The following is a 12,493-nucleotide window of genomic DNA, read 5'->3' as shown; positions in this document are numbered from 1 at the left end:
CAGAACGAAAGACGAAGGCCTTATCTGTCGTTTGCTGTACACGCGAGTGCGTGGCAAACAGCCTCGTGGGTCAGATGTTGCGATATGCCACGGCGTGGTAAGAAGGTAAGATGGAAAGGAGGACGCCGTTCCGTATTTGGCTTGCGCCCTCCATGCATTCTTCGGAATCGATGGGTCATTGTGCTTTAATTTCGGTAGTTCCTGTGCCATTCCTTTTAACCCTGCTTATACTCGGGCGTTATATTTTGCGATTCAATTATATTTATCAGGTGAAGAGTCTCAGCACATCTTTAATATATTCTATGTATCCTTTTATTCTTTGCTGTTGATACTGTGAAACATGTTTTTGTATCTCCTCACATTAAACTGTCATTTTATGTTTCCGCAGTAATTTTGTGCTGACATTTTTTCAAATGTGTGCTGAAAATTGTCACCGAACTAGCGCTTGGGCTATGGATCCACGCCGGTTATTCCTACCCCGTCGAATAGAACGATGCGCAATTTAAGAACTCAGAACTGTTTCGTCGTTTATCTAGCTGCTGCAGCAAAAACGAAAGCGCATTCATTGAAGTTAACAAAAGCTCCTACAATATTTGGATCAGCACAGTAGATAGTTCAAACGTCATTTCTTATTGCGCAAGAGATGCTTCTGAATATGGACGCGTTCCAAACTCCCACACTTAAAGCTTCAGAAACCAATTTGGAAATAATTGTTTTTTTCGTAAGTGACTACATCATTCATTCAGGATGGGAGAGTACACCTGTACAATGAATTACCCCTGGCGCTTCACTTTACAGAAAAAAAGAAGAAAAAGGACAAATATGCTGTACACGTCACAGCGTCCGCGTGATAAGCGTCACTGCTACGCGCAGAGCCGTGTTGCAAACCGGCGCCACCGGGACCATCCAAGTGAACACTACCACAGACGAACTGCGGACAAACACGTTTGCCTAGTCGCTGTGCTGTAAATACGTAAATAGTCCCCCTTCTTTTACTGTATTACCCCTAACCTTCCTCCCTGTCCTTTCACTCCGCTATTCCCATCAGTGTTGCTAACTAGAAAAAAAAAACTGCGCTACTCGTGACCCCGAAGAACTCGATAAACCGCGATAGAACCACCCATAATATGCTGAAGCTCGGCTAAATGCGGACAACAATCGGAACAAGTGTTCAGAATGTTTTATTGCGTCTACGTAAAACAGCTGAAAAAAATTACACTGGATATTAGCGTTTTCGTCTATATAGAATAAAAATATAAATACTAATAGGTGTTTTTTTTTTGTGCGAATGTGAAGAAAGAATTTTCATTCCGGCATAGTGTGATACAATATGATTGACCCTGTCATCTAAATCCATTGCCTATGTGGCTAGTTTTGGATCCCATACCACAAAAGGATCCATACCACAAAAAGAAAAAGTAGGCAACCTCATATACACGATTTAAAGAGATGTTTTAATGATGCAACAGCATTTGTAAGTTTTCTAATGAAGCCGGGCATTTCATTCGATTCTTGCACCCGACAAATGATAGCGAACATTGACCGTATACATTGCGAGTTTTAGACAAGTTGAAGTTACTCTGCTCAGCTTATCTACTGTCTCTTGCAGGCGTGAGAAATATTGATGAAATGTCTGGCTTGTTTGGGGTTAGTATTCTGTGGATTACTATAGCTGTGTCACAGCCCCGAGCTAGGATAAATGGCCTTATATTTAACTGTGCAAAAAGCTGTACCGAACGCGTGTGCTTAGCAGTCGATGCAATTATTCTCTCATTGCACGTTCCTGAATTTCGATTAAAGATCAGTGTACGAGGCGTAAGAGAAACCCCAAGATTATACGCAATATGTTAAATAGCAATGAAAAATGCTGAAATAAATGAGGCAATGTTTAATAACGTAAGCATTTGGGCGCCTTTAACAAGGTATAATAACCAAAATCAGTTTCTTTGGTTACTTGTTCACTATGTGGTGCCCACTGTAGCGCCCAGTGTAGTGTCCAGTGTGGCGCTCAGTGGTGCCCAGTGTCAACACTTAATCCTAGAGATTGATGGCTACTAATTTGCTGGGTTTGTGTGCTTCCGTGGTACAAGTTCCACTTATTATAAGTAGCTTTTCGGTTAGATGCAAATGCTACATACTTGGTATTTTTGAGGAGTTTAAAACAAGTTTCTTAGTTTGCGGCAGCTCACTTTGAGCGATTTCATTCGCTTGCTGCAGTGACTTTTGGTTGGTAACAACTTTATTTATAGTCCTGCAGGGCTTTCGTCGACGGGTCCTTAGGTCTAACCACGTGTGGACGTCGAGGTGTTGACTTGCCGCCGCCTCGCAGGCCTGCTGGACGGCCCAGAGTTGGTCACCGAGGCTGGGGCTGCGGAAGGCTCACCGCGGCGGAAGGGTTTCGGAGTCAGCACCGTGCGGGTTTTTGTTGCAGTCCCAGAGCATGTGAGTTAAAGTGGCTACATCGGTGTGGAAGACCTTGCATACATTTGTCGGGGATGTACCGGGGTAGAGCCTGTGGTATTGAGCCGGGTTAGGGTAGGTGAACATCTGCAGTTGTCTTAGGACCACCGCCTGCGCCCTGCCTATAGCTTGTCGATGGACGGAGAGAAGGTTCGGCGGGCCAGCCAGAGGGCCTTGGTAATTTCGTTGTATCTCGTCAAGCGGTCTCTCGTGTTGTCCCACGGATGACGGTCGCCGTTGCGGTTCGCGAGCTCGCGCGCCTTGGCGTATGCGGTCTCGTTTCGGTTGCCATGCGTCTACGATACTTCTCCCACGTGCGCCGGGAACCACTGGATTCTGGCTTGAAAATCTACCTTCCACTGGGCTTGTCGATTGCTCAGAATTCGGGCAACTCTCCTTGAGATCCATCTTTCGGCGAAGTTACTGACCACTTGTCGCGAGTCGCAGAGAACCGTCGTGCACGTCGGATCCGCGAGGGCGAGCGCCACCGCCGCTTCCTCCCCGCTTGTTCTGCGCGCTCGCATGCTACACTTGCCGTTATGCGCGTTTTGCCACTCCAATCGACTACCGCAACCGCCAATCGCGAGCGTTCTGCGTATTCCCCGGCGTCAACGAACTGTGTTCCCGTTTCGTCTCCGTGGGTGTGTAGGAGAGCTCTGGCACAGGCCACTCTTCTTGCCCGGTTGTGTTCCGGGTGGACGTCCCGTGGAATCGGGTCGACTCTTGGCGTTTGTCTGATCGCGTCCGGAACGGCAACTTTATGGCCTTGTTGTGCGTGATGACGGTTGCCGAGACTTTCCATGATCTGGCGTCCCGTTCTCGTGCCCCCTAATCTTTCTAGTTGTGAAGTGCGCACGCACCGGCACGCAGGCGGTGCGTGCCGGTGGACTCGGGTAGACCCAGTGCTATCTTGTACACCCTGAGAATGAGGACGTTCATCCTGGCTTCTTCTCCCTTGTACCAGTTGTAGAATTCCGCGATGTACGCATTATGGCACATGACGAAAGAGTGTACAGGTCTTGTGAGACTCGCCGACGCGAAATTATTAGAGCTGTATCATCCGCGTATAAGACAGAATGAGAAGATTTCAGCGATCTAGGATAATCGTTGATGAATTGACAGAATACTACTTGACCCAGTACCGACCCTTGCGGAACGCCCGTCTTCCCTCTCTTTAGTGAAGATTCATTGCTTCTAACTACTATGTATTGCTTAAAATTTGTTTAACAGCGGCGAAAAAAGCCAATTGCTTGTTGTCTAAAATCATAGCTTCTAATTTTCTTAATAGTGTACTGTGATCTACCGAGTCAAACGCTTTTGTGATATCCAAGAATACGGCGAGTGCGAAGTAGTTCTTGGTAAGTGCTTGGTTATTAATTTCTCTTAGGGAGCTTACGGCAGCTGTAACAGAGTAACCAGCTCGAAAACAGTGTTGCGTGTTTGAAAGTATGTGGTATTTTTAAAGATAGCTTGTGATGCGCTTTGCAGTGAGTTTTTCTAAGAGCATATTATTACACGATAAAATAGTTACTGGATGGTAGTTCGCCAAATCGTTTGGGCAATCTGCTTCATATATTGCTATCAATCTTCCGATTTTGAGCTGGTCAGGATATTTGCTCGATAGACCGGATTCATGGAATGAGTTTGCAAGCACTGGACCCAAGATGTCGATATTGTTTTTGAGTAAGCTTACAAGTGGACCATCGTAACCCGTCGTCTTATTTGATGGCACAAGCTTTACTGTATCTATGATTTCGGCTGTTGTTATTTCGGAGAACACAAACGTGTTTACTTGAGACGGAGGTAAAAATGAAACAAACTGTCATTCTGTAGTGGTGCCCATATCCGCAAATCTACGACAGTGACACCTAATGCGTCGCTATCGGAAAGTATGCTGCACTGTCTTAACGCGATAGCGTTAACGGCCCATTGTCGCATAAAATCCGCTGTAGGCGTCTTTTTTGTTGACGTTATGACGGAATTCAGTATTCGCAAAATTATCTTTTTAATTTACTTTTGCTTCTATTATCAACGTATCACAATACTATTTCTTATGCTTACGCATTAATGAAAGAGGGATACATTGATTGCTGTCTTGCCTCGAGCACGGTAACAATCACTGTCTCTCTTTTGTTTCAGTTTGTTGTGCGAATGTGTTGTATTTGTTTATTCGCTACGATTATTGCATTCATCATCCATGAATATATAAGAATCATGAAGTAGCTGGCTCTACGTGTGCTTCCATTTTGTTTAACACAGCTGGAAAGTAATAAATTATATAATTTTTCATATGCTTGGTTGAGATGGGCGTGATTGATCTCAGCAAACTTCAGCTCTTCTAAGGGTTTTCTCGTTACCATGTAGTCCCACCTTTCTGCCAAGCGAACTGTTTGGATGCTGATGTTAGAGTTATCTAAAGGTGCATGTTCGTAGGTCGAGAAATGGCCTGTTATGCTTTCAAGAATGGCTCCCGATATAACGCTATCTATATCATAGAAAAGTACATGATCAATTATAGTTGACGCGGTTGCTGGGACTCTTGTAGGGTTAGCAATGTAGTTCTGAAAGCCATAGCACAATAGGACATCTTGATATGCTATATTGTGGTGATCGGTAACGTTAATATTCAACTCTCTGCATAAACTCACCTTGTTGCATGTGTTTGTGAAATTTGCTACGATTCTTTCAAGTTTATCCAAGAATGGCGGAAGTCTTGAGTCTGACGGCCTGTATATCACTCCAATAATGAGCATGTGTTCGAGCTGTACAAAAAGCATCTCGATGTCGCCAGTTCTCGACTTTGTGACATCCAGTTTCTTATACATTAGTTCCGATGACGGGTACAGTGCCACAGCGCCACCTCTACATTCAAGAATCATTGGGAGGGACAGAAAGTTGTAACTGACATGTTTAAAAATTCGCATTCTTTTAACCAAGTTTCTGATAGTGCTACAATGTTGTAGCGACATTTAAGCCACGCCTGTAACGACAATAACGAATCAGGATTTCTGCGCAAGTTTCTGATGTTATAATACAGGATATTAAGCTAGCGCGAACCCAAGCATAATTGTTCGTAGCGCGAAATACACACAATGAATATAACGTCAGACGCCACACGTACAATTCCGTCACACAACTTTCGCAAGGTCGTTTATCGCTGCACTGTGAATACCTCTCGTATTTTTCTGCCTTCCTCGCAAGAATTTTAGACTCAGCGACCCACTCCAACATTCAGTCCCCGTCTTTTTTTTTTTTTCTCTTCTGTTCAAAGTGCTCATTGAGACAATACGGCATCACTTTCAGAGAATCCTATTGCGTTGGCCATGAAACGTTTTTCTTTGCTGCAATTAACGGAGTTTCACGCTTTGTTTGCGATATGAACCTCAAGATGACGTTGTTTTTACTTTTTTTTTTTTTTGTCAGACGAACGACATCAATGCCTGACGATATAATACTGACCACTACTCTCTCTCCAATTTCTCTAACCACTTCCATCAGCAATTCGTTCTGGTACTGCGGGATTCCATTTGTCTCCACATTATTTTCCTTGTGCTTTGCGTTAGTTCACTAAGTTCTTTCTGTGTGCTGGCAGCGACAATGCAAATCGTTCCTTTTCTGCATTTGAAGTAGCACGCTCTCATTTTAAACTATACAGTTCTTGTTTAGTCATCGGAAGCACTTCGAAAGTTTCATTCGTATACGTGACACTCTTTCACGACAAGTTATGCCAGTGAAGGCTTGAACAGCTTTTTGATAGTGTGCTGCTGCTTTTCAATTGATTGGACAATCCGAGTTTTTCAGTTAGGAGAGAAACAAATTTACACACCTGCGAAATATTGCAGATACTTGTGCCCAGTGGTTGCTTCGATCCGCTTTCAACCAGATCCCTCGCTGTAATGAATGGCTGAAGACGAGGCACCGGATTACATAGCCTCCCAGTCCAGCGGACGCTGCACCACACAGGCGCTTGAGTCGACTCAGCACGGCGATTGAGTCCTTGCTGAAGCCGGAAGGCTTGATTCTTGTCGTGACAGCAACCGATGCACGCACGTGTTGCTCCTCGGAATGCTGACACTGCGAAATATTGCAGATACGATTAGGGCTTGCATCAATGCGCATTCACCCGGGCGCTTGCTAAAAAAAAAGAATGCGTCAGTGATCTAAAACCACTGGCTAGAAAAGAGGCTGATCTACAAGGTAGTGATTAAAATTACAGAGGGATGCCCTCCGGTTCATCTGGGTAGCACAAATCAACCAAAGGTACAGATCGCGTAGCTGCTACACAAAAAAGTTCACTGAGCGTAACTTCCCAACTTCAAAGAATAGAAAGGATTGCACTCATCTTTCCTGGGAAACAGAACTTGGCCCGGCTGTTCATCCCCTAGTTGTTGTTCCAACCATGAGCGACGGGGAAATCCTGCATGCACGAGCAGCCAGCATTCTTTAGTCAAATTGTGGGACCTTCGAAAAAGCCGTGGCCTGACGGCACAGGCTCAAATTATTTACGAAAACAATGAATCGTTTGTGCCCAATCGCATGCACCAATGAACGACAAAATGGCAGCCAACGCGCAAGCAAGCCGCGTAATCAGTGCCGGCTACACCACTTGGTACTGTGCCAAAAGCAACGTTGAAGCACGAGGAAATGGTCGCAATCGGAAAACGCGGAAGGAATGAAATTTTTTCAACACTTCGACATCAAATTCGGTGGCGTGCTGCACTGGACTGGCAACTGTATGCATTTATACCTAATGGTTGATAAGACTACTTCGCGAGCAGGAAAAAGAAAGTTTTACAGCAAAACAGAAGTGCAAAACACTTAGCATAGCTGCTGCGTGATATGTTGATTGTGCGTAATTATTTCAAAACAGGGGCTAGAATTGCTCTCACCTAGTCTGCAGGGAAATATAGCTTGGCCCGGCTGTCCGTCCTCGTGTTGTTCGAACCACGAGCCACGAGAATGTCCTACAAAAATGAGCAGCCAGCATTCTTTCGGTTACTATGTCGTCCCTTCGAAAAAGCGGCTTGAATTGCGGCTTGACGTCAGAAGCTAAAGCTGTTCTCGGAATCGTGTGCATTCTTTCAAGCGACCACGTGCACCGACAAAGGGCAGAATGGCAGCCAAGGTCAAAGCAAGCCGCGATATCAGCGCTAGCTACATCGCCCTCTATTGCGGCGAGGGCAACGTCCCAATGCAATGAAACTTCCGACATCACACAGCGCCAAAGAAATGAAGAAAAAGACGCTGATTTGCACGATGATAGCCTACCACGTCGCCCAACCTGCCGTCTTGAGAAAGAAATTGCCATAGAAAGATAGAAAGGGGTAAACAATCTTTTGGCACCTGTGATAATTTAGCGGGCGCGTTATCTTACGATTACCAGTATAACTATAAACACAGGCGTTGCTCGTTATGTTCCAGTACGCGGTTGCAGTATATATTTAGTTTAAGTTATACCAACGTCTTCATTTAAGATACCCGAAGCATGATGAATCAAGGAAACCGGCTCTTACGAAAACTTTGCTCGCGTCTTGCCGTTTTCAAGTCAGTCTGGTTGACAGCGCGGGAAATCCAACGAAGGCATTCGAGTTGGACGACGGCGACTGAAAGACTGGCGTGAAAGCTTTTAATGCAGCACATACGGCGCTCTACTTTTGCCTCAAGAGTGAAATAAATGAAAGCTTTTGTTATCGCAGATAGGCCGTACTATTTTCGCCGCGGGAGTGAATTACGTTATGTACTATTGTTAACGACTTTTAGGTGGTCATGAATGTTGCTATGCCACGGAAAGTGGAACACAGCTGGAAGCGAGACAACACGGATGGCGCTGCCTGCCATCTATGTTCTCTGTAATATACTGCGCTGGGAATACATGTGGATGGCTCACCTTTACATTGACTACCGGCATCTTAGGGTGAACGAAAAAGACATGCGCCCTTATATATGCTAGTAAAATATAACTTTTACAATGCTGTCACCGTGTTTGCGTCTTGCTGGCGCCTGTGTTGCTAGTTTCGATATTGTGCGCCCAGGTTCAAGCACGGCCACATAGATGTGTAAGATTGCGCACGCTGCTCTTCCCGAGAGGCAACGCTTGAATAGAGTGTTCGTTCTGCTCTAGCGAATGCCCGCGTGCTCTACACACCAAAGAATGGGTCTGTAGACATATTCGGGATCGCCCACCCACCAACTGCACCAACCTTGCTAAGCGTTAGGTTCGTCGGACTACTGCCAATGAAGTTCAGCCCCTATTCGAGTGAATTTCTCGAGGCGCCAAATTTCTTCAGCGTTTTAAGACGCACAGTCGAAGAATAAAAACGCACCTCCGCAGAGGTATACGTCTTTTACGATGTTTTCCTGGATGCACTTGTTGGCTGATAACTCTTGAGAAAGGTCATTCTAAACAAAGTTTCTGCAATGCCACATTTTATGACCTATAGTTCACACTGGGATGTTAGGCGTCCGATAAGGGCTGAAATTCAGCAATAGTAACAAAAGTCATAACTATACTAAAGCTGTTACTAACAAAACATTTTAATCGACTTTCTTTTTTTGGTACAAATGTACTCTCCTTGGACAAAGAGAGAAGGCGGACAAGTTGCTTTTATTTGCCCTAATATGTAACTGCGTTTGCGCCTAATGGGGTTAATTAAACAACAAGATGTACCCAATATATGATTGCTGCTTAAATGACTGTAAGGGGAAGTTGCAATTTCTCAATAGAAGTAAGCCAATGCTTAAAGTGTAACACTTTATTAAAAGCATTGCGTCTTGGAATGTTTCGCGAAATGCTAACCTTAATATATGCGACCACATGCATTGCTGCCGCAGCAACTTTCCCATAGCGTGTATTTACGCTGGTTGCTGGAACGCATTCACTGCAATAGCAAAGCGTTTCCCTGCACATTCCGATTCTCGAAGCTGACGGGGCCACAGAATTTCTGGCAGAGGATAGCGCTTTCAGTCCTAGCTGACAATTGCGCAATTACAGCACGCAATATAAGAGTATCTTTTCTTTTCTTTTTTACAGAAATTCACTTGCACTTGTGCGCCTGAACTAAATGAACCAGTATGCAAATGGATTATACGTGCATTGCTTTGCATTACACTGCAGCTACTATATCAACAGTTATTGTGTAAATTAGAATTTCGACCACTTCCGTGAAGTGTAACTATACTAGTAATAATTATTTGTCCAGCAACCCCCGTTTCCTTCTTGTTTTCTTTTTTATGATTACGAATCGGAGACAGACGTCGCCGAGTAACATGGAATTAAGGCAGCGAACAAGATTTTATCGACAAATACACTAAGCGGTTCTTTGTCGTTGTTTTTCTAACGCACTGCTTCTCTTGCATTCCTTTCAAAAATCAATCCTTTGAATAATCCTCAAACTTTAGCTGAGTAGATACACGGGGTACATTAATCAAATTTACGAATGTTTGCAACCTCAGAACACCCCAAAATTAAGAGGCGCCGAATGCATAGAGCTCATATTCCTGCGTCCAATAGATTACCAACTGGCAAAACTTAGCAACTGCATTTAAGAAATGAGACATGACAAAAATAAAGGGGGGGGGGGAAATTCGAATAGTACTCGCCGTCGACAATCTGGTTCCGCCCATGGCCGGTAGTACTCAAGCCCTTACACAAACGCCGGCTGGAATCCGCAGCTTCTCGAATGCTCATTTCGTCTTGCGCTGATGCTGCCAATTTGTGTTCTCGTTAAACACCGTTAAACACACACACACACACAAATAAAGTACTTACATCCGTGAAGGCAAGGTTGCAGACCGTTGCCTTCCGCTGTTCGAACGCCGGACGGATGTTGTCAAGCAAAACTGAGCGGACGGATGTTGTCAAGCAAACCCAACTTCCGGCAAGCTCACTCAAAAAAAAAAAAAAAAAAAGATAACAACTCCGAGGGAGATCCCCCGATTACTTCTGACCACCGTTAACGTGCATGCGCAATGCGTTGTATGCACGAGCGTCCTTGCATTCCGCCCCTATCGGAATGCAGCCTCCCCAGTGGGGATCGAACCCGCGACCTTCTGCACAGCAGCGCCGCGGGTTCGATCCTTAACCACTGCGCTAACGCCACTGTTGCTTCTCCCGCTTTTATTTGTTGAGAATAGCGTTCCTGAAGACATTTCTGGTGGCGTTATGTGGTTCAGCGTATGAATTACCGTCATTAGGGCGTGGAAGCAAACAAAGCGCGCACATACGCACGCAAACGTTCCCCGAGGCCGTATTAATAAGGCCATATTCAGTGCAAATAACTTGAACTTTCTTAGTAAATTACTGTTCCAGAATAAAAAAGACGACAGAAAGAAAAACCGTTTGTGTGAAAGGTAGCCTGCCGAGCCAGAAAACACGCAATCACGAAAGACGGGTGTGGTGCAAGCGCCATCTTGCCATGACGTCATCACTTTTCGTTGGCACGTGCTCGGGCTTAGTTAATGTTTTCATCGGTAATTATGGACTATATCGCATTCTAGAAGAGCCAAAGAGGGAACTCAGCAAACGTTAAGACGTTTCGATGACCCTGCAGAATGGTCCAAATAACAAAACGATATTTTCAAATCCGTGACGTCACGCTAATGTATGGCATGACGGCGCGAAATCTGAAAAAAAAAAAGAAAACTTAGAACTACCTTTTCTCTTCTAATACTCAACCTATGAGCGGAAAATTAAATTAAATATATTTTTAACGAATGCTTTATCCGTCCAAACTCATTTTAATGTTTGTCTTTAGCGTCCCCTTAAACAGTGATCGTTACGGTACTTCAGACAGACAGTATCATCAAATCTCCAGAGGGCGTGTCTCTATGTACAGAAAATAGGCTTTCATTAAGATAACACTTTTAATAAGATAGACCGTGTGAAATTAGAAAAAAAAAAGAAACAGTGTGAAAGTTTACTAGCAATTGAAAAAAAAAAACGTACATGCATTAAAAGAGAAGCTCGTAGCTTCTCCTAGGGATTGAACCAGAGTCCTGCTAGATACCAGCGAGACACATTTCCGCGGCGCCATGAAAGCGTATGCATGTGAGGCCTCTAGCATAGGTGATGTATACGAGCGCCTTCTTTTTTTTTTTTTTTTTTTTTTTTTTTTAAATGATCTTCAGGCTCAGCCGCAATCGGACTTTCAAAGGTTTCGTAGCGGATGGGTTTTCGCAACGTGCTTAACATAGCTGTGCGCCGTTCTCGCAACGCAAGGTAGGATTCTTGCCTTCAGAACCCAGTTGGATGCGCTCCAGAATCGAACCCGGGACCTTGTGGTCCCCCAAGGGAACGGCGTAGCCATTCCACTACCGCGGCGGATGAAAAAAGCCGCGCTCATTTAAGCCTTTTGGCGGCTTTCTACGGTTGGCTTAGGCGCTGCTACGCTCCAAGGAGTAATTAGGAGGCAGGCTCTCGATTTTTGATATTTCTTATTGGCCTTACATAAGGAGATGTTGAGGCACGAGTACGGCGCAGGCGACGTCTTCGCTCTTGAACACAACATACAGTTGCAACATGCAACACATGAAAATTTATATGCAGTTACGACAAGGTTGCTTTATTGCATACAAGTGAAAATAGCACCACGTCATTACAAAGACGCGCTTAAAGCAATAATGCGAGCAACAGCATCACATAAGAAACTCTCAAGCAACGATGTAAGTTAATTTAGATCACCCGAGGTCGACCCAAACTACGGATACGTGGGCTTTCGCCAAGGCCCCAAACGGAATGCGGCCCGCGCAGTTGGCATTCGAACCTGCGACTTCGTACTCAGCAACAGCCGCTTGATTGAGGAGAACGTTCGCTCGTAAAGGCTATCCTGAGCGGTCGACACGGAACCGGATATATCCCGGTCACTTCACGAAGTGCCGCCTTCAACGAGTTTGGCGAAAGATCGTAACCGAGCGTTTTACTACACGCTCACTTTCTTCTTTTCCTTTTTTTCGTGTGTAGCGCGCACAATATTGCTGCTATCCACTGACTGGCAACATTCGAAAGTGGCTTCCAGGATAATGGCGAAATGAATTT

This window comes from Dermacentor andersoni, chromosome 11, assembly GCF_023375885.2.
Source record: "Dermacentor andersoni chromosome 11, qqDerAnde1_hic_scaffold, whole genome shotgun sequence".
Taxonomy (NCBI): Eukaryota; Metazoa; Arthropoda; class Arachnida; order Ixodida; family Ixodidae; genus Dermacentor; species Dermacentor andersoni.
Note: the sequence above shows the minus strand (reverse complement) of the source record.